This window comes from Struthio camelus, chromosome 2, assembly GCF_040807025.1.
Source record: "Struthio camelus isolate bStrCam1 chromosome 2, bStrCam1.hap1, whole genome shotgun sequence".
Classification (NCBI taxonomy): Eukaryota; Metazoa; Chordata; class Aves; order Struthioniformes; family Struthionidae; genus Struthio; species Struthio camelus.
Window position 1 is genome coordinate 33,731,160 of NC_090943.1, and position 23,622 is coordinate 33,754,781.

Genomic DNA, 23,622 nt, shown 5'->3' on the forward strand with positions numbered 1-23,622 from the left:
CAAGTAATTGAAAAAAGATATTTTCTGGTTTTAATAAGAAGTAAGCCAACATGATATAAAAAAAACCCCTATGTTTTGCAACACCTGTCACAACTTCAAAGAACGTAAAAGTGGCTGTTGTGAGCGTAACAGGTGTCGGCCTAGAGATGTGAGGTCCAATATGTGGCAGAAGCACAGCAAGCAAGGCAATCACTGTGGGGAAAAAAAACACCCCCCCAAAAACCATGCAAAAATCCCCAAAACAGAAAGGCATAAGACCCACAACAGTGGGTATTTTTAAAACTCTGCATTCTTATATTATCTCATAAGTAATATATCATAGAAGTATGCAAAGAGGTTCAAAAATACATTGGAACAGAACTGAGGTTGAGAAATCAAGCACTCAGGGCCAGGAAAGAGAGAAATGAAAACTAACTTTTACTAAAATATGGTCTTGCAAATGTCATAAATGGATAAATACAATGGAAAACAGATCATCAGATAAAGACTGATAAGGCCTGCATGATCTGGAGAGATTCTCTCTCAGAATGTTACCTTTCCTTGTTAAAAAGCATTTAAAGTATCCCTGATAATCTCTCAAACAGTCCCCAAAAGTGGGCAGAATTGTTCAGTTAGTCCAAATAAGAACATACTGAGTGACAAGAGCACTTAGATATTAGAGGTCTGATCCTAAAACCAAGTTTACTGCAATTTACATAGGAAGCGACACCTTAAAATACACTGCTGATAAAGGTACCATGGCTGAAATCCGGAGACAGATATAATCCGTTATTTCATTTTTCTTGGTTTTCTGTCACTAAATCTCTGCTAAGAGCAGAATTTAAAATTCATTAGGGTAACAACACGAAATTTCGTGCTCTTTCTGTCAAACTACCCAAGAGGGACAGAGACTAACATCTGATTAGTAACCACGCTTCCTCTGATGCTAACTGTGAAATATGTAGCTGGCTCGGGGTGCTAAGACGGAGTATGTGCTTGAAGCCTAGAAACAGACTGGATTGTTTGAAACCTAGCAACAGACTGGATTGCAGAGCCCTCCCTCACTGCTACCTAATTTGGCTTATTAAGAGCTATTCATGGTCTAGGTCCCCTGAGGTACTGTCCTGATGACTCATCTAAACACCATTTCCGGTGTGTTTATCATCATGCTTATCGTATATGAGGATAGAACTTCTCCTGCTTTATTAATAGACAGATGTGCATTTGAAATAAGATTTTCAGGAGTGCCTAAGTACCTTACTCTCATTAAAAAAAAAAAAAAAAGCCTCAAGCACCTGGGGAAGCTGTCTGATGGTAAAAGCAAAGTGACTGAGGTACTTTTGAGACCCCTACCCTGGATTTTCAGCAAAACTGTTCTTAATTATAAAATTGAAAAGTGAGAACTTGTTTAGTGGATAACCAACTGTTTGTTTCCCTCAAATAGCAGTGCAAATTAAACAACACAGCATTTGGCACCAGTTCAAACCACCAAGAATACAACCCCTAGAATTAAAAGTTTCTTATCATTCCTAATAAGCCTCCTTTTTCTTCTTCAGTGCTGTTACTGCACCTCTTAACAGATGTCTCTTCAGTGACTATCTAATTTGACCTAAAATTCTAGAAAGTCTTGTTTACCTCAGTGATTTCTTCAAACTGACGGACTCTTATTTTGGGAGAAGAAAAACAAGACATAGAGTGGCATTCATCATATTATTTTATTTTGCTGGAGGTACAATGCTGCTTGCTAGCTGGCAAATTAAAAAAGAGATCCTTACTAAGGTCTCCCAACCCTGTCAGATACTTTGCTTTTTTGCTCCATGCAGCTTAGAGCAGCTTCCGTTTCAGAGAATGTTTTTACCAGACAGACAGCTTTGGATGCTCTCAGGATGAGAAATTAGGGCTATGCCCAATTAGTCCAGTAAGTTTTGACCCAAATGTTCAATTGCCAACAAAAAAACCTCCCATGAAATCTATATCCAAGTTAAGCTAGATAGAATATTATCGATACTCCGCAGCATACAGTGGAATTCTAAAAGTAGTATTTTTTTTCAGGGCTTATTCTTACTTATTTAGAAATTCAAACTTTCTATAAGAGCAAAAAAGGGTAAAGAGAATAGCATATTTCTTAAGCAACAATCTCTGCCTCATTCAAAACCTCCAATCAGTTTTCCTTTAAAGTTATGCTCCATGATTCAAACTCTTGAGAATTTAACTACTTTGCTTCTTTTTTCTGGCCTAGCCAGCTCAGTCAGGTCTTTGTCAGCAGCTGGGAGAGGAAGGTGAAAATTTTAAGTATGCAGCTACTAGCTCATTTAGCACCAAACTGTGATAAGCTTTTTCCTGATGAGCAACAATTTATTCTGCCCTCATTAGTTTTAATAGGAATTCTTTATGACAAAAGGTTGAAAAATCTGGTATTTAGTTGACAAACTGATATATTTTCCAAATACCAAACAGGATCAGAGTCTGCAAAATGCAACTCCAAAAACAGAAGTTTCAGGTTTCATTGCAATAGCCAAGAAGGTAACGTTTCCTGATCTCCTGGGAGGAATTCTCTGCACTGTGTGCAACTTTCACTTTTTATCCTAACAGTACTCTATAAACTGTACAATATTGCAATCTTAATAAAGAGATAAAAAGTAGAGTCATGACAAGGGAATATCTGAAGGCTAGCTCCCTTCCAAGCAGAGAAGTACCTCTTATAATTCCATTTTACTCCAGTAATGACTTCCTGACAAGCTTTTCTCTCTATTTTTCTTGGATGTATAGAGAGGGAGATAGATATATAAAGAGAATTCTTTTTTACAGAAAAATCCTTTGACCCAGGCTCCTCCAGGACACAGACCACTGCGAACCTCCCTGGAAGTGAAAGACAGAGAGGAAACAGGTGTGGGAACGAGCCATGCCAACACTTCCTCAGCAGTGGCTGTGAAACTGCAGGCACAACAGGCAAGCCCCACTCCTGCAGAAGCAAAGCAGTGTTTGTGGTATAATAGCAACAGCCTGAGGAAGCATTCAAAAATCAGAAAGAATTAAGATATGTTCTTTCCATATTTTGCTTTGCTGAGATTCTTCTGTGCACACACAGCCAGTTTTTAGATTGGAACGGTGATGAACCTTTTACACAGGTGGTGGTTTCTAAGCCTTAACACATTAACTGCCAAACTGTGCAGCATTCACTCCCTTCACCCTGATTTGGAGCCATCGCCCACCTTCTTCCTTCCTCTACAGACTCCCAGAAGATTCACACTAGATCCATTTCCAGCTCTCCTCTCAGATTCCCAAGGCAAATGCCAATCAAAGCTTCCTATGTTGGCGATATGTGCATTTGTTCCTCCATGAGCTATAAAAGATAGGAGTGTCCCAGCGTTTTAGAGGCTATCACAGGCACGTGCGACATTATTGTCCCATAGTTTATCTTGCCATACCCCAGAGAAATCTCACCATCCTGTTTTTTTTATATGGACTACAGATGTCTCAGCCAAGCTTCCTCATTACTGAATCACTGACCAGGATTGTTTACATCTTCATAATGAGTCACCTTCAGGATTTGGCTCATTGTCAATACATGGGCTGACTGCTGCAGCTAGTCTCATTCTCCTTCATCTTGTCCATGTAACTGTACCTGTTGGGGGTATGAGCATAAAATGGCTCCCTGCTACTTTTCCTTTTGCTTTCCGTATGCTACTTCATGTAGACTGATGTCACTTTCTATCTCTAGGTCGACTGCTGTTCCAAAACTTCAACTTTTATGTTGTTCCAAGTTCCTGTGCCATAGGAAATCCAATTCAGATTTCTTTTTTTGCATCCAGGAATATCAGTTGACATTCAAAAGCACTGTATCTTTGGGCAGATGACAAGCTACATTTAATATGTCTTTCATCCTCCTCATTTATAAATAGGAATATTGTGAATATTGCAAATATCTAGGATGCTTTAGAAGTCATGTTGCCTTTTTTGATATGATATCTTTTTGCTTTTTGGAATGTGTAAATGACTAGGAATCTGCTGGCCCCGAAACTTTCCTTTTTTGCACTATCCATCCCCTTGAAGGTTCATTTTATAAATGTTCTGTATTTATTAATTCTTTCCTTTTCTAATCACTATGTTTAGTATGTCCACTCAACACCTAACTCCCCCTTAGATCTAAACTCTTTGCAATCAGTTGTTGGCTGGGCTCCCAGAGTTAGTCAGATTCATTTTTTGTTTCACCTTCAGGCTTTCACGTACCATTTCAGAGCTATTATAGTTGTGTTTCCAAAACAACAAAGTAATATTAATATTTTAATTATGTCAGTATTTTCTCAATGTACATTGTAAATATATTTTTTATTAGTTCCTTTCCTTTAAAGATTAAAAAAAAAGGCTTAAAGTGCTCGATGATGTCCCTTTAAAAGTTTTTGATGACTCCTTTTTCTAAAGTGGTATTTGCTCTGTTGCACAAAAAAAACCCTTATGGGTTTTTACCTCACTAAATTGGGGTGAGAGGTAAAACACTGCCAGGAATTAGAAACAGGCTAAGAAACCAAAAACAAAGAGTCAGAATTAATAATCAGTTTTCAAGGGAAAAGGTTAACAGGAAGGTGACCAGAACTGAACCCAGTTTGCCAGGTGAGGGTAGAATACAAAGATGTGAGTAAAATCATTATTGTATTTAATTATTACTAACAACATAAATAAATCATATCTAAGTGTTTTGCAACTAAATCCATGGAAATCACACTCAAAAATCTCCTCAAAAATTCAGTCAGCAACTTCCAACAAAAACCTAATTTTAAGTCAAAACCAAAACTTTTGTGGATAAAAACATGCCATTATCTTGTTTTTAAATACCAGACTGGTTGTGCAAAGGACAGAGTATTTTTTATTTGATTTACAAATCCTATGCAAACAGGACACAGCTATTCCAAAAACTGAAACAGTTATTTAATTCTTCAGCTTTTTATACCATTTTTAGCTGCAGTCTCTTACACATATCAAATATAACCAGCCCCCCCCAAAGTTATTGTAACCCCAAGTTTGAGTTGAAACTAATGTGTAACTGGCCATCCTTACGATGCTGTTTATTTTTAAAATCAATTTAGATAAACAAATCCTTCCATTTGTCATTATTGTTTCTCTTTTTGTAATTAATCCTCTGAGAAGTTACAAATTAAACAGCACTTACTCAGCCTAAATGGAAAGTTCATATAATGGTTTCTTTTATGAGGCACAGATCAAATACAAATTCACATTTTTTTGAATAAAGAAATACTCATAGTGATGAAAGTCATACTTAGTACATGTGGAATGCATGCTTCCTATTTTAATTTTTTTTTTTTTTTAAAAAAACAATGATGCCAGTGAACTTCAAGAGAATGAAGTTTAATGGGCCCTGGAGCCTGCTCACATCTAGCTACCTCAATCCAAATGTTAATGTGCATTCACAACTGTGAGCAGAAAAACCTCAGAGCCTGAAAGACTTGTTGCCCTGCTGGGAAATATTATTTGTGCCAGTGAGAGGAGCTGCTGGCTGGTTTAAGTGATTGAAGGATTGAGAACATTGGCCCACATGAGGTGTAACTTGGTCATAGACGGGATTCCACGATGAAACTCTCCCTGATGTTATGGTGGTTATTAGATGAGGCCAAGAACAGCAGCACTGTTTGTATTGCTCGAGCTGCCTGAGGTACAAATAATGAAAGCCATAGACACTATGCTGGATTCCAGAAATGAAGAATAATCTAATAAGAATTTTTTATTTTCAGATGCTGGACCCCACTTCAGTGCTTTTGCCAATGTGATCCTGGGTAAGAGACCTGCGCTTATAGCCAGCTAGCTGTTCGTACACTCTGGCTCACACAACCACAAAAGAAAGCACTCATTATGGGTGATAAAGAGCCAATATCTCAATTTCTGGAGGTCTTCGATTAAACTGCCATTCAGCCAGGATCTTGATACACTCCTGCTTTAAAAGAACTGAAAACTTGTGACCTCACACTCTTAATGACAAAACAAAAAAAAAAAACAAAAAAAAACCATTGCATTCAGAGTAAGGGAAATACCACTTACAGTGGGCTTGGCTCATCTGACAGTGCAGAACAAGACAGTCTCAGTCTTCCAATTTAGCTGAGTGTTATGCTAGCCATCAAAATGTGGGATGATACATGAACAAAATATGGAACATCTGCGTATTGCTGAGAGCCTCAGCATAATTTCTAATTAGAAGATGTGTTCTGAATGTTTTCCCACTTAGTCTGTTAATTAAACCAGTGCTTTTAAAAGCACAAAAACCAAATCATTTATGTGAGAAGCGACAAAATCCCCATTCTAAAACTGAAAACCAGCCCAGTGTGAATGCTGACCTCACCTCTACAACTAGAGGTAATAGAAAAGCTGGTATACTGTTTAGGCTAGGCATAATTAAGAAGACAAAGAGCCTGTTAGTGGGCTATGCAACTATTTGTTAAACACCTGCCAGAGAGAAAGATACTGATCTAGATTTTGTTCCCAGACCCATAACAGAATGTAGCCTTTACATAGAGTATATGTTAGCATGGAGTGTAGCACAAAAAATAGAATAATAGGTAAAATTGGAGGAGGCTGGAGGTGAGGTTACTAACATTTTCACAAGGATCACTACTGGGACTGATTTTGTTCACTACTTTGATTAGTGTCCTCTGTTCGGAACATGGAAGTATGCTGATGGTGTCTGCTGACAGCGCTAAAATAGGAGGCATCCAATCAACATACAGTAGGACAAGGAAAACCCTCGGAAAGAACTGGATATTGGTGAACTCATATGAGATAACATTCAGCAATAAAATGACAAAATGTGTAACAAGGGCTAAGAACTTAAACTGGGAACTCGCATTTGGAAAAGCTGATGTGGAGAATGTTCTGATCTTATAAGATGACCACAAGGGGACTACAGGCTACCAAAACAATACTTGTGTTAGGGTGAAGCTAGAGGAAGAGTGGCAAACAGTGCTACTGTGCAACCCTTGTGAGACTTCATCTGCATTCCTGTATAAAACTGTTGTCACTTTTGTTCAAGGACAATAAATATAGAACTGGAACAGGTTTAGAGATGGCATACTAGGATAGCCAGAGGAATTAATAGTCTAGCTATGAAAGGAAACAAAGAGAGCTCAGCTGGTGTAGCCTTGTAAAATTAAGGATTAATGGGGATATGACTGCTGCTTATAAATATTTTGGGGTAGGTGAGTAAATATCATGGAATTAGAACAGAATTATAAGCCAATAGCCAGTGCTGGCACAATAGCAAGTCAATAACTACTTGATCATAAATTACTCAAGGTTGGAAACTGAAATATTCTCGCCATTACAGCAGTAACCTTATGATGTGAGATCTATTCCGGAATAAATAGGCAAAAGACATAAACACACTTCAGAAGAACTTTACAAACTATGAAAATTCTTGGTAGCTGTATCAAGGTACTGGAATAGATAACCCAAGAGCTCACTTCCATTACCGTGTTTCCCTCTGATAAATCCACCTGAAACGATAATACCCATGTGGACATAACTCTTGGGTTTAAAGACCATCAGCTGATGGGTCTCTGTAGAAATGAGCTAGACTGCACAAGCAGTGTTTGTATTGCCACAGTGTAATCTCCTGCAAATTGGACGCATTAAGAGAAGCATTAACACTCGATCACTTTCTGTGTAATTGCTACCCAATCTTACACAGCCAGCGATGCTGCAAAAGCCAGTGAAACAAAGGTAAGATGTACCCATCACTTCAGAAATTGCAACTCTGCCTACCAGCCCTAACTTTACACGGAAGTGGAATCTGGCACTTTACCATCAGACTTAGCTAAAAATTGATTACCTGTACTTAATGTTAACTTGGCAAAAGGAATTCCATGCCAAGTGTTCAAAACTGAGAACCAAAACTCAGGCTATCTAGAATCATGCTTAGCTGGTCTCAAATGAAGGCAAACGGAACATTAGAGTGTCATACTGGTATAAGCGAATAAGTATCCAACTGGGGAGGGGTCAACGTTTTGCTTTATAACTGTGAAGATTCTTGAGCGGTGCATACTTTTTAAAAAGCCTGCATTAAGGCTCTCTAAAAGGCTTCTAAAGCTTCAAGGCTTCTTTAAAGCTAAAATTAGTTTTCTGCTTAAGTTCCTCTGATGAACAAGTGTCTCAGATAATTTAATATCATATAGATGAGTGTGGATATAGTTTTTAGTTAAGTAAGCTCACAGAAAAGTGCCATAGAAGCATTTTCTTCCAATAGTTTACTTATCTTTGCATGGTGTGCTATATGTAAGAGATCTAATGAAAACAAACTACAAACAGACAACATTGTCTCTGTTGAAGACTATTATGCAACCCTAAAAGATACAGAGAAAAAAATAACTAGGATAAAATGATTAAAACAGATTGCATCAATGATAGAAAACATAACACAACCAGCCAATTTTCTTAACAGTATTCACGAAGGAAAGCAAGTCATTCTCATTCCATACTTCTTAAAATGGCACAGCCCATTTTTTTGAGTGTAATTAATTCATTAAATTTAAGCAATAGGTTCTCACTGTAAGATTCATATTTGCATTTGAAGTCCTGAAGAAAACCATCGCAGAAAGACCCTTAAATCTTACTTTGCTAAATTCAAGCAAAGTCAGAATTCTTTCAAGACATACAATTCCTTCATAGCATTGGATTAAAAATATAAAAATGACCTCTTTTCTGATCTTTTGCATTGCTAAAATTTTTTCTTACATCCCCAAATATTCGTTCTTTGAAAAAAAAAAAAAAAACAAGCTTAGTAACTCTATTCAAAAAGTAGATTAAATCCTTTAACGCATTATTACTACACTACCTCAGTAAGGCCTTAGTTTACCAAAAAGGATATTTACCGTAAATATGGTACTAGTCCCAGCTGCAGCACATTTACACAAAAAGAAAACATACTGGATTGTTTAGATAGAGAGGCATAATATAGTGACGATTGCTTTCGCCTATACTTCTGAATTAAGAGTTTGAAATACCGTGCTTCAAGTCCCATAAAGCTTGGTATGCCTTGGGAACAGCACTCCTAGCTTAATTTAGGCCAGGCTCCTTTTCCTACTTTGAAGAAACAAAATGAGACTTTAACAGTTCCAGGAGCCTCTAGGCAGTTGCAGACTGAGGACCTTAAAGCATGCATGTATGCAAAGTTCGGCCCATAGTATAAAACATATTTTAGGGAAACTGACTTTAGAATAAGATTGGTGAATCTTCCCTCCTACCACTGCAGGAAAAAACCCAAATCACTTTGTTCTCCTCTCTAACTGTCCCCTATCAAAGTTTTTAAAATCATGAGGACTCTCTTGAAGTGATATGTGCAAGTGAATCATGCAGTTCTGAGATGTATATTATTTAGGGACATTCATGGCTCATAAGAAGTCAAAAAGGATGAGCGTTTGGAAAAAGCAGTATAAGAAGGCAGGACTGAAGACAGTTAAGTTTCATACAGACGCTGTATTCAGGTAGAAAGGGAAGAAGAGCCATCCCTCCTCCTCATCCACTTCCCAAAACAATAGACTTTTGGTTTCAAATCCAATATGCAGCCATTTGAGAGATTCATGTCATGCAGAACTTTGTAGCTCAGGGCTTTTAGCCAGGAAATTCTGCAAATTTGTCCTCACATTAAATGGTGCCATGCAACCCAATCACATTACAGTTTTATTTTGAATGCTTGCACTTGGCAATGCCTCTGGCTGAAGATGTCTTGTGTTTTTTGGCTCCTGCACAGTTTTTATTAGAGAAACATTTTGGCGCAATTGGCATCTACTGTTTAATCTCTTAAAAGAGTGAGGGAAATAAAATCCTCTTAATTGCACTTAGGTATGCACATGTCTTGAAAGGTTTAAGACAATTTTTTTATAACATGAACTAAACATACATCCTGGAGTAACTTCCCATCTAGCCAGGATGATCCTTCTAGATCAAAGATGGGGATGCAGAAAGAATGCAATAAAATTGCATCAGAAATGCTAGACAGTAAGCTCCTTTCCTATGCAGGGGTTAAAGACACGTCTACATGGCAGCCAAAAAGTGTGATTTAAAGCTTGTTTGAGGAAGTGCACACAAGCTGCAACTAGCTGGTCAAGTGATGACAAACATACAGCCAGAGCAAAACTGTGCAGACTGAAAACTTAATCTGAAATCTTGGGCAAATATATAGGTGGCTAACCTGCACTGAACTCCGAGCTGTCACAGCTCACCTCTCTGTCACAGGATGTATACTCCTGTCTAGCCATAATGCCTAAAAATTTCTGACAAGACTTTGTTCTAAATCTGTGATGAATTCAAAAGTGGGACTGAAAGCGTGTGGGGGGGTATTGTTATTGGACCTTGTAATCTGAACCTCTCATAGGTTACTCAACTGTTAAGTCTCCATCATAATCATACTTCTAGCAAAATCTCTACCGTCTCTGACTTCTTACTGCAGTTGCTGAGCAGTATTTGGAAAGTGTTCCTGGGCTGGGGATTTTTATGAGAAATTTCAGAGGAGAGTTTAGACGTGCTCTTCCTTAATTGACTGGATCAATAGACTGAAAAACAACCTTGAAAACCTGGAATAATACTGCTTGCTTGCCTCAACAGACCCACCCATGATTGTATGCTTTAATTTTTCAACAAGATGTGGAGGTAGGGCCTGAGGAAACCCATAAAAATGTTTGGTTTGGCTTTCTGGCAGTGTTCCCCTGCTTGAGAGCATGAAAAGCACTGAGGATGCAAGATCCTGCTAAGTTTCCACAGCACGCCTGACTCAAACACCACAGGACGTTCTGTACATCCCGAAGCGGCTGATCGTATTGCTCCGCTCACCCTGGGGACGGCAGCGAGCAGCAGCAGCAGCAGCAGCAGGTCATCAGCTAGAAACTGGAAACTTGCCATCTTTTAATTAGTTACTCTCTACTTTGTAGTAACCCCATTTAAAATCCTATATAACCCAAGGTCAAATTTGCTGTACAAGCCCAGGGAATGCCAAGCCAAATTTTTAATCATGTAATTAACCAGCAACACATTTTTAGATGGTATAAAAATCACATTCTCATTAAAACCAGGGAGTATAATACAAGGCCAGGTTTTGTTCTTTCCTATTCTTAATTGTTGTCCAGCTGAACAAAAATGCTTCCCAACTGACTGTGGATTCAAGCACCATTTTGTTTTAACTCGAGATAACTGCTTTCTATACACTGAGATTTAGTCTCAGATTCCAGGTAGACAGTTTTTCAGGTAAGAAGGCCAAATTCTCGTTCCACTTACACCCTGTGCAAAGGTATTTTAAGCTACTCCAGTTTCAGTGATTCCAACTAAACTGGTTTGTGAGCAATCAGTGGATGTATTTTAAGAGCAAATAATGCTACCTCATACAAACCGCACAAGACCTTAAAGCAAAGGATATCAAAGGCATCAAAGTCTTATTGTCATTTCATTGACTGTAGCAGAACTGAATAAGAAAGATTAAGTGTTACTTAGTCACACAGCAAATCATTTTCTAATTCAGGAGCAGAACAGAGATCTCCTGACTACTAATGCAATAGCATGGAGTCAAATGTTGTCCTCATCTCTATCTGAAAGGAAGATTTCTCACATCTGGTCCCTTCCTCGTTTCCACCATCATACCACTTTGCTGTTTGGTCTGGATGCTCAGCTGAAACTTGCTTTTTATTGTACAAGCAAAAAAAAAAAAAAAAGAAAAAAGAAAAACCCACAAATTCAGTAATTTACAGCAGATAGGGTCCATATTAGCACAAATTAATAAGGTTCTTCCGTAAATATGCTGCAGTATATTGTGTAATATAATATAATCCTAGTAATATGAGCTCTTGCTGCAGCTCTCTGCTATTAAATCATTGCCAAAAAGTGGGGAAAAACTGCCAACCTTATGCGCAAATTATGAAGTGTGTAGATTCACAAGATTCTGCTTTATTGACAGAGGTAAACTCTTTTTGAAATAGACTGATTTAGATAGCTGATTCCTTTAAATACATTTATTTTACCTTGCAGGCGTCATCCATTTGGACAGGAAATTAACTTTTCAGCCAGTGATCTTTTTCACAACACCTCTTAAAATGATATTTTTGTGTGGAACGCTAGCAAGAATAGCTCTCTATGAACACACCCCAAGAATAAGTTTACAATGCCTGACAATACCCCAAATATTTCAGTAGGTGCAGCACATACAGTCACTTGGCATTGAGTCAAGACTCAGGCCCAGCTCACAGAGCAGCACAGGGCTACACGCAGAATTTGGCAGGACTGGGGTTTAACCCTCACCCCAAACAGGCAGGCAGGCAAGCAGCCAACCTTTCAAGAACGACCCCGGGTTGCAGCAGATCTCCCAGCTGTCAGCCTGGGCCTTTCGTCAGCCCTGCATCACCCCTTCTGTCCATGGATTTTGTTCTATTGGAATTTTTTCTGAGATTCATCTCAACAGAGCTTCCATCCCTTTACTTCTATTCGTCTTTGCGGAAGCATGCTCTCCCTCCTGCACCCACTCTGGAGAAGAGAGACTGAGTTTGAGGCTTCCCAGTGTTAAAATGGGAGGTTTCTTTCTCAAAGCTACAACATTCAGACCTGTTTATCCAGCCTGCCTGGCTTAACAGAAATGATGTGTAGCATAGATATTGCCAGAGATCAATAGGATTACTAAATGAGAGGCAAAGGGAGCTTGTCATTTTTTTCTGACATTTACATAGAAACAATTTTTTTATATCCAGAAATGAGTCCACACCAAGGGACTTTCCTAGGTCATACCTTTGGATAGGTACTCTGTGCTCAGTTTAAAGAACGTTTCTCACTGCACGGAGACTGACTGACTCTCTGACAGGACCTCCTTCATTTCATATCTGAAATGTTCTCTGGGAAAAGTTGATTATTATTTTTCCAGGGAAAAGTGACTTTTCAGCCGTGTGCAATACACTCACGGAAAGTTTCATTCTAGAGAAACCCCCCCCCCCCCCCCACACACACACCCCATGACCTTCATTTGCCATAAAATGGAACATTTTTGGTAAATGCTGTCAGTTGTTTATTTTAGAAAAAGAACAATTTTCCACAGTTATAGGGAAAATCAGGACATGGTTCAGATTTCAAAATTTGTGGGAAGTTTTTTGCATTTATTTCCACACTTTCCATAAAAGCTTTGGTGCTTGTACACTCTCTGCCTTTTATTTCTTATTCATAAGCAAAAACAATTATGTGAGAAACCATCAGCACAGAAGACATTATACACTTTTACACCTAAAGCAAGGGGAAATTAACATAAACATAAATAATCTATCAATCATTTGCATTTTAAATGAGAAATCAGCTATAGTGTGCTTTACCTCAATCTGTCAAAACACTTGTTTTCAATTGTTCCACTGTTCATTCTCCTTTCTCAGTTTTAAGCCATTTACCAAAAGGATTCTCCTCGTACTGGAGGTCTCAGACATGAACCAGTTTCATTTTTCTTTCATCATGTGCTATAGAATTAATTTCTCACAGTATTCACTTAAAACAATCAGCATAACCCATATTTGGTGTCCTGAATTACTCTGCATTGAAGCAAAGGAACTCGATTCACTTTCCTATGTAGGCAGAGAAGAACTTGCCCCTTTTCTTTTTTATCAGGTTCCAAATGATATGAGTGCAGCCTAAAAGTTGTCTTACTAACGAGTGCAACAAATGCACATGACAACACATGTGAACTGACATTGTTTGTACCACGTGGTGACCAGAAGTTGTTAGATAACTAAAACAAGCTTAAAACAAAGGTAATAACCAGAAAGAAGGGAGAGGGAAAAAAAAGTGCATAACATGGCTGACAGGCCAAGAATGAGGTGCAATGGCTATATCTGTACCAGTAAAAAGAGCATATCAGAATGATCCTGGATACTGTAAACACCTGGCAAGTACTGGCCCACATCCGTGCTATTAAATTCTCTTACCCTCCAAACATAGGGCTGCAGGCAGCATACTGCTTGGAAAGGGTCACTGGTGCGTGCTGACTCCTGCACCATGCCTGGAAATTGCCTGGCAGTGCTAAGTGGCCCAAGCTAAAACCATGCCTCAACCTGTTGTAGCAATTTAAAATAGGATAGCTGATCAAATCCCAGTGCCAAGGAAAACTGCCTTGGCTTACTAGCATGGATGCAGTAAGCAAAGCCACACTGACTGCTGAGAGTCAATAATATGTGCACAATACCATCCTTCTGCTTTTCTGGAAAACACTGGTGAAGTTTTGAAGATATAACCTGATTCATTTCTAGCCTCCTTTGTTCTTCATAGCTGTTTTCTCTTTTTTTAGTACGTTCAGGGAAAAGGGCAAGTCAATGGAAAGTCACCTCCTGAATTGGTGGAATCATTTGAAAGGAAACAATAAACAAAGGAAGCAGAATCAACAGGAGAGTTAAAGATGCCACTTTTAAGTTTTCTCTGGGGCCCCCCTCAGAAAAATTTGTAGGCTTGTCTTTTCAATGCTACATAGTACTTACATGCATTTTCTGCCTTTTCAGTTATATATTTAATATATAAATACATACTGAAAAACAAAATATAGGTTTCCTAGGCATTCTTGCGCACTCCAGATCATAAGCGTTCCTACCCTTCTTTAAAAATTTGGAATTATTATAAGACTTAAGAAGAAATACCCTTTTTCTTGTTAAATTCTGTATCACAAGGTAGATTTAGCAAAAGTCATTTTACTGATTAGCAAAAAATAAAGATGGATTTTTAGCTTATGGTTATATCATTAGAAATATATATTTCAGGGCTGTGACCTTACAGCTGCAAAATATAGAGCTAGCTTTACTTCAGAAGCATTTGTCCAAACATTTTCTTTCATTTTGATCCAAATAGTCTCACACCCACTGAGTTAGACTTCGCCTTTCAGGTTCTAGCAAACTGAAAATTTCAATTAGCTCCTCAGCTAGAGTAAATTGGTGTAGCTCCACAACAGAGCAAAATATTGACTTCAATGGAGCTACACCGATTAACACCGGGTGAGGATTGGATCCTGATCAAATTGAAACTCAATTGAAATTGCTGTGCTTCACCTGGTGTTTATTCGCACCTCACATCAAAACCATGCAAAGCAATGAATTTTGCATGATTCTGATCCAAAGCCACACACCATATATGCTTAAAATTGAGTTCAGGTCATTCAGGAGTTCCACAGTGCTAGGCAAATCTTTTGATAAATATGGTTTGCGTTACTAGTTTGTAACAAAACTCCACACCAGCTGACTCTTGTGTGGTCTGGTGTTTCATTGTGAACAGTTTGCACTGCTCTTATGAAACATGATTTCTAAGACAACTAAGGATAAAAAAAAAGTTTCTATTCAATGTTTTACCCACAAGTTCTGCAGTACGCACACAAATTGTAATCAAAATATTCAAATCCTGATGTCTAATATTTGAAACATAATTCCCTGTTTAAGCACCTAAGTAACACTGGTGTGATCTTCCAGTGGTTCTGAGCAATGGACTGCAGCTGTCATTATCAGTATATCTGGCAGTCAAACCATTCTACTTTAGGTCTTTATGCAGTATGGGATTTCACTAGAGCTTGTAACGGAGTTGACACTGGCTTTTCAGAGATATGTACGCATAACAGTACCTAAAGCTGAGGGTGGGTATCTAGGGCTAGATCCAGCATAGGCAGCCAGCCCAAAGAACTAGGCTCTTTAGAATGGGACAGAAAAAAGTCTTGCATGTGGAGAATCACCTAGAATCTAGGAATCAACTCTAGCAATCAACCTAGAATTAGCCAAGAAGGAACATGCTGACAGGAGCCCTTCCACTCTCTGGAGCTTAGGCAGCAGAGCCACAGCTCTAGGCATCTTGTCTCTCCTGTGAGATTGTGAGCCTGGAACGTAGAGTCACTAACCTAAACAAAAGTATTTGCATATAACCATACATTTATTGCATGTACATGAGTCTACTGCCTTGCCTTTTCCATGCTGGAAATATGTACACCACGTGCACAGTAGGCCAGATGCCTCCAAGTCACTTTGAACTTTTTGCATTTGCCCTGGACAGTTGATTTGTGTATGTAGGGCATAACTGATATGCACAGGCAAAATGCATGTCTGGGATTTCTGCATGGCTCCAGACAAAATTCTCCTATAGAAAAAGAGGTTATGTCCAGGGAAACTGTGACAAATGGCAGCTTTATGCCAGGAAGACTAAACTTTTACAACTTCTTTCACTGCAATTAGCAGATAAAGTCAAACACTAGGCAAAGACGAGTACTCTCATCCAGATGAGCCCATAGTGTGGTAGCATTAATTCCCTTCAGGTGAGGTGGGTACTGCACTGGGGTCCTTCTCTGGAGTGTTCTCTAAGCAGTAGGCTCCATACTGATCCTTGCAGAGGTGCATTATTTGATACTTCTGATTAGGCTTTGGAGGAAGATAAGTAACACCTGCTCAGGCTTAGGCAGGTGCAGTTATACAGATAACCAGCATACAGATGGCCAATTAAAACTTACAGAGTGAGGCCATCTGAGTTTAGGTACTTCCAGAGTTAGATGGCACTAAGGAAGAAATAATCTCCAGGATTCATGCAGCTCAAACCATGCAATAAATTCTCTAATCTTTTACTGCATTTAGCCTCTGACACTAGATAGGATTTAAGAAGAACCGGTGCACCTACAACTTCAACAGTAAGTTCCTTACATACCTGAAGTTTTTGGTACTATGCCTTCCTCAAAACACTACCCTCTTTACAGGGCTGAGCCACACAGTACTTGTTTGTACCTGCATCTCACTGAGCAACTTCAGCTTGGCATTGCTAAGGGATATAATCTGGCACAAGCCAGAACTCATAAGGCACAGAGCCAGGGCCATCTTCTTAGAAAAAAGATTATTGTAGGAGGAAATGTCGTCTTTATTATATAGTTCTATATTTTCGTCACTCCCAAAGCACAAGACACCTTAGGGGAAACCCTTTCCTAATCTGTAGGAACTAAAATTTATGTATCCTATCTTTTAGCTAAGTGACCAGCTGTGGGAATTCTGTGCATTTCCTATCTTTTCATTTTAGGATGTATCAACATGAGAGTCATCAGATGAGAGTGGGAGAGCAAACAGCAGCATGATTCCTTGGCTCAGTAAGGAGTACCTCAATAAAGGTATTCTTAGGGAAAGGGGAAACCAGGGGAATCAGTGCATGGACTGCTGCTGCAGTCTCTCTGACACCTTTCAAATAACTCTAGTGCAACTGCTTTCGTGGGATTTTCAGGTCTGCCCTCTGGGTCTTTATGTGCCCAGCCATCTCTGAGAATCTTACCCTTAGCAACCAACTCCCATCCTGGTGTTCAGTGAGTATAAATGTAGGAAGTCACAGCCTGGCTTATAGGTTGATTGGTTCTGTGTTATTACGTTATTTTGAAAAGCTCTAGCAGTGATCTGACCATTAAATCAAGCTGTAAATTAGACAGATTGGATTAGCATTTTTCTATAGGGAAATAGCATGCTACTTTATTCAGTTTAAGGGCTTACTGCTGGCATGATTCATCAGGCATGAAGACAAGAATGTATTATACTCAATGACTGTGTGGTTGCCTGAACAAAAAAACATAATATGTCACTCATTTCTCTTGGAAACATCTAGTGCTCTTTGGCTTTTAGCCGCACTGGTACTGAACTCAACTCACTGTCTTTCCCAGAAGAAAGTGATGCAGGAACAGTAAGAGAGCAGGAACTGGGAGACAGCAAGATAAAGCAGCTAAGTTTTCCCCAATGAGACTTCAAAATGTGAGAGGATCGATAGAATACTTTCTCCATCCCTTGGGGAAAATCAATCTAGCACCAAAACCAATGTCTTCTGTGGTCTAGTGTAACATGTTTCTTCAGGTCAAAATTATTTAATGAAAAAAAAATTTTTCCCCCAAAGACTTTCTATTCTGGATCTTCATTGGGTCCGTTTACAGAGCAGGAGAGCCCTAAAACTTTTGCATAGTGCAGTGTTTAATTTTACTTAGGCTACCATCCCTTCCCAGTCCCATAAAAAGGTTTATGCACAATAGATCACAGAAACTATAAACTAAAGACAAAGACTTACACAATGGTGCTGAGGTAATCTTTTGTGCTCTGCACATACCGGTGCTGTATAATATTTGAGGAAAAGCACAATAAACTATTTCAGACATCTGTTTTTAAGGTTGCAGAGAGTCAGAACACTACAATGTAAAAAGCAGACGCTACAAGTGCTCACATTTCCACAGACTTCAAATGATCATTGATTTTCAGTGGAGTGCACCAAACTGAGTAACTGCTCTCCAAACTGAAAATAATAGCATGATGTTAAGTGAGACAGATTCTCATGCTGCCACTATGTTGTACTGTCATGATTTCTTTGCTCTCCATATGATGAAATGGGTATTAAGCAGAGTTTGACAAGCATGCATTTGCCTTATCATATTTGCTGTTAATTCCACTATTAGGTACTACATCAGATTTCAGTGCCCTGTTTCAAAAAGCATGGCATCTGCTTATTAGAATTTACACTGCTGTCTCTAGTCAAAAGACAGCATAAATTTTAAATAAAACTGCCTATTACAGCTGTAGCTCTGTGATTTCTTCCAAAATATTAAATACTTTATCAAAAAACCGTTCAGGGATCATGTCATAATGAACCTGAAACAAAGCAGCTTTGGGGCAGCTGGTCAGCCTTCCTCCTTCTGCCTTGTTTTCTTTTCCCTAAATGGAAGGAAACAAGGGTTCCTGTTTGTTCTCTAAACCTCCTGCCCATAGCACAGTATCCTCCATTGCAAGCCAAGAGCTCAGCAGCCATCAGCAATATAGCTGAGTTTTGGTGAAAGCAAATGCATCACTAAAATACTTTGTGCCTTTCAGGGTAGTAAAATAAATGCATTATATCACCTCCATAACTTTTAAAAGGCACTCAGGTTCTCTATTATCTGGAGTAGGACGCTTAAAAAACTTTCTCAAAGTCCAACTCCGCAGATTATGGCAAACACATCTAGGTAAGAATGACTTCCCCATTTTTCTGTCCAAAGAAGTCTAATTTTCCCTTAGAGAGAAGGAGAACTCTAAGTCCCTTCAGCTCCAGCACGCTTGCCTGGAGTTCACAGGTGCTCCATGTGTCTGCTGACTGTCTTCTGCCCACTGCAGTACAGACCAGCTGCTAAGTTTGGGTGTCATAACAGGGACTGATGCAGAGTACTCCAGGTTTTCCTGAAAGCACTCTGCCGCCTACAAAACAAACACGCTCCGCAGCTCCTTTGCAGTGCGTTGCTCAGTAGTGGGCTTCCTCCCAGAGCTCTGCATAGTGATCTTGCAGCACTCCACATCCCAATATGAAAACATTGTGGAGGGGGAAGCAGCTGACTGTTTTCGGTATTTTGGGGGAGAGCGTTATTTTTTTTCTAAAGGCTTCTAAAATATATTCTTAAAAGATGACCTGGCTTATACTCACAAGAAGTACATACAAAAACCAGCCAAAAGTAGAAAAATGAAGCGGTAACCACTGTATACCTAAATCAGATGAAAATCATGTTGCATTTTCCTTCTTTTGATTATCAAACAGTACCTACCAGTAGCAGTGCCTCTGCTTTTGCTATAAGATATCAGTCAACTGCTCTTAGCATACTAGGTCACGGGAAGCTAAGGTCCTGCATTCTTTCAGCTGAAGATGATAGCATTTAACTACAGCCTTTGTAATTGTGCTTGAAAGGTTGACTTGGTTCACCCTTGTAGAACAAGCACAAGCCATTGTAATACCTGAAGAAATTTGGTAGTAAATAAGAATGTCTGCCCACTCGCAGGGGCTCATCTCCTGGACAATTACATGATTTGGGACTTTAGAGAAGACCTCTGTACGAGTTTTGCTCAGATAGCATGCCAAATCAACCAAACCCATATTCTGATCACAATACGTCAGCGTGTGGACAGATCTGCCTGCTGCCTTCCCCCGCCCTTCCTTCCATGCATATACTCTTCTGGGAAATAGGAGCTTGGAGGCAATGCCAATACATAAACCTTTTCTTAGAAGATTTACCACTAGCAAAACCTGTTTGGATGAAAAAGTCAGAATAACCCAGACGTCAGTTTAATACAGGGCTAGCCTGAATAGGGCCCAATGTCTTTATGACCAATTATGGTCAAAGAAGCTTTTGTTTTGATAATAGCAGGTTTGACGATATCTGTCTTCAGAAGGAGGATGTAATGTTTCCTACATGACATACCTTCTGTATTGTGTCTTGTTTTCCTGTGTTCTCTCTCTTCCAGGTTCTATTTGCCTCTCAGATATTTTCTTGGGTGATATCCCATTTTTGTTTCATTGCTTTTGTCCTTAGAATAGCAGATCATTTATATTATGCATTGGAAAAATTCTAGTTTTATGGATATTCTGTCTGTGTCCTGCTTTAAGAAACATATAAATGAATTTACAAATCAGACAGAACTGGGAGTAAAACATAAAGGATCCTCTTACATATCCAACTCAAATGATAAAAACAAGTCCTTTAAAGTAAAGTTTAGATATATTGGCACTAAGGTTTTCCTTGCTCAGTATACCTGGTTATTTGCATGCTTCATCATGAATATTCATTTACGTGCCAGACAGGGTACTTGAATCTAGCTTTTCCTTTGCTCACAGTTCTAGGCATTTTATGCTCCTATTAGCTATACCATCCAGAACAAAGACAAGAAAGAAGAATGCTCACTTGTATCATTTTGTAGAGGAAGAAATTCAAATACACAACACTCCTACCAACTGCAACTACTTCTACTATACCCAGAGGAGGCACTGCAGGTTCATATTGGCTGCTGAAACAATTGCTACCAGCTGGAAGGCATTAGCTGCCAAGGGTGACACCACAAAGAGCAGAGGTTGGGCCCAACAGCCAAAATGTGTCTAGATACCAAAACATCTCACAGCAGTTCTGTCTCTGCAGGGTACGTTGCAGGTGCCTGCAAGCCCACTCTGCCTGCATACCAAAGCAGTAGCATGGCCACATTAAAATGGCCCTGAAATCAAGCCAACAAGCCCTGCAGAAAGGAGGGCAGATTAGCACAAGGCTTAGCACTGCTAACAGTAAGGGAGCTTTGAGATGGGAACCGGATGATGTCTTTCTCCCTTGGATCTCAGGCACAGTGATCTTAGGATCACCTACAATCCACAGCGTGGATGAGCACAGATGGTTAGGGAAAGACAAACCTTTTTATATGAACAGGAGTTTGGGAGCACTGTAAATACAATATGAACACCACCTGGTTCGATGGACACTTTACAAACAATGGAAGGAAATCTAGATACTGAAGGATGCCTTTCAAAGTTCTTAAGAGTCTTTGCCTTGGAAAAGAGTTTGATTTTCTCTACCTTACAAGCTCTTTAAAGCAGGTAATATTTTACAACTGTGCAAGCATCAGAGCAGGCAGAGACTTCACCTGAGCTGCACGGCCACATGGCTTCAGCCACGCCATGGGACACAGTTGAATACGCCACACAGCCAGTGCTTAAAGATGGATCTCTCTAGCCACGTCATTAAATCTGTGTCTAACTGCACTTAATATGGTGGTCTGGACTGAGTGGGGACCCGCAGCTTACACAGTTGAGATCGTAGATGCTAGGTCTTCAGGAGGCAAATATAATCATTTCAACAAAGAGAATGATTCATAAACCAATAAAGGTGAGCACAGCTGCAACAGGGTTTTTGGTGCTCGGGTGCTACTTCTTGTCGTTTCCTCAGGACCCTGCCCTCCCTTTCTCCCCAGAACGGCCAGCCTTGCCTTGGCATGCGCTCCCTCCTAAACCACTCTCATCTTCTTCCAGACACTTCCACTACAGCTGTCGCAGCCCAAAAACTTGTGCCAAAATTTGTAGTGTGTGAGACTCGGGCACATTTGTGCCCCTGCACATCCTTTTTCATCTCTTTTATTGAACACTTTTATATACAGAACATATTTGTAGGAATCAAGTTTCATTTTGGAATAATTACAAATATGAAAATGGATTGAGGAATTGAATTCCAGTGCATAACTCAAGTCACTCTAATATTTAAATCTATAATCTGCCAACGTGTTACATGATCTTATTTCCATTTGATGCCTGGGAGGAAGTGCCTTACAAGCACTGGTACATAAAGTTGTCTCTAAACACAGACACCCTCCATCGTAAATGTTTAATGTCCAATCATGAATTACAGCACCTGTTTTAAGTGATCAGCTACTAAAGGATATATAAAAAAAGAGGACGGAAATAAGAGTTTCTTTCAAGGAAGATTATTTCCTGCTGTTGAATTTCTACATCTCTATAAAGTGCCAAATCAGTCTTTGTTCTTGCAGCATCTACTGTGCATATAACTGAAAACTGAAACAAAGATCTTGCCTATTATTCTAATTGGTTTTGACATGCCTGAAAATTGGCTAATATTTTTTTTTACGCATACCCATATTCACTTACAAAAAATACACGCAGTGGAACTTCTAGGAAAAATCCCTGCTGAACAGGACAATATCTTAAGAGCTAAGAGACCCGTTACTTGTAGTAAACAATGAAGAGCCAGCAGTAAGTGATCAAAGTCAGTGTCTTACTAAAAATAAATAAAATACACAGGAAAGTAAAAATAATAGGTTATAATAGAGAACAGAGGAAAGAAAAGCCTTACAGTCTGTTTTGGAATGATTCACATACAGAAAAGTGGGGAAAAATTCACAGTGTACCTGTTTCTCAGGGAGTTTGGTCCAAGTCTCACTGGCAAGAGTGAAGAGGCACACTTTAGACATATGAAGCAAGGACAAAGACATTATAAAAAAGTGGAGCGAGGGGAAGGACTTTGTGCCACTTTTTCCTTTTGGCCTTTATACTCTACACACATTTTCCTTACTCTTACTCGTACTCGTATGTCTGGGGGAAATGCTGAGATTGGGAAGTGATCCATGGGAATGAAGCAGCTTGAAAAGCATTATATTAGACTGTGGAATAAGTAATACTTCAACCAAGTGAAGTAATGGAAACCACTTCACCCAAGTCATTTAAAATTGGACTGAATAAAGCACTGGAGATTATGCTGAAGGGAACAATTCTTCATTGGCAGGAATACGGACAAGATGACTTAATAGATCTAATGTCTACGCGCCAAATCCTGAGATCCGGATTCAGTTTTTATTACTCTGTCGTTACTGAAGTTGAACTTCCATTCACATTTTTGGGAGCTCACCCTGACACAAGGGAAAAATAACCAGAAACTTCAGGATTTATGCATAAGAGCATGAATAACACTATTTCTGTATCTTTTCAAATCTTAACTTGCTACATAATAATGATAAAATTTGAGTGCAGAAATAATAGGTCTAAATATAGTGCTTCTTGAATTATTTCTAACACTAGCGTAATTGTTTAAAGATCACAAGCATCTTAGATCAGTGAAAACCCTACTGCTCACCTGAAGCAAGTCTGTGTATGTGTGTGTATTAGTCTGTTCTTGCAATGGATGAGTGAAAATTTCTGTGAATAAATCATCATAATGAAAATTAATGTTTAAATATGTTTAAATATGCTTTACTGTTTAAGCATGTGAACTATTTTAGAAGTTGTCATTAAAAATCAGAGAATGTATTTATAATGAGTAGGATTTTTTCCTTTTCTATACCAAAGTGACATCATTAAATTTCAGTGGGGTGT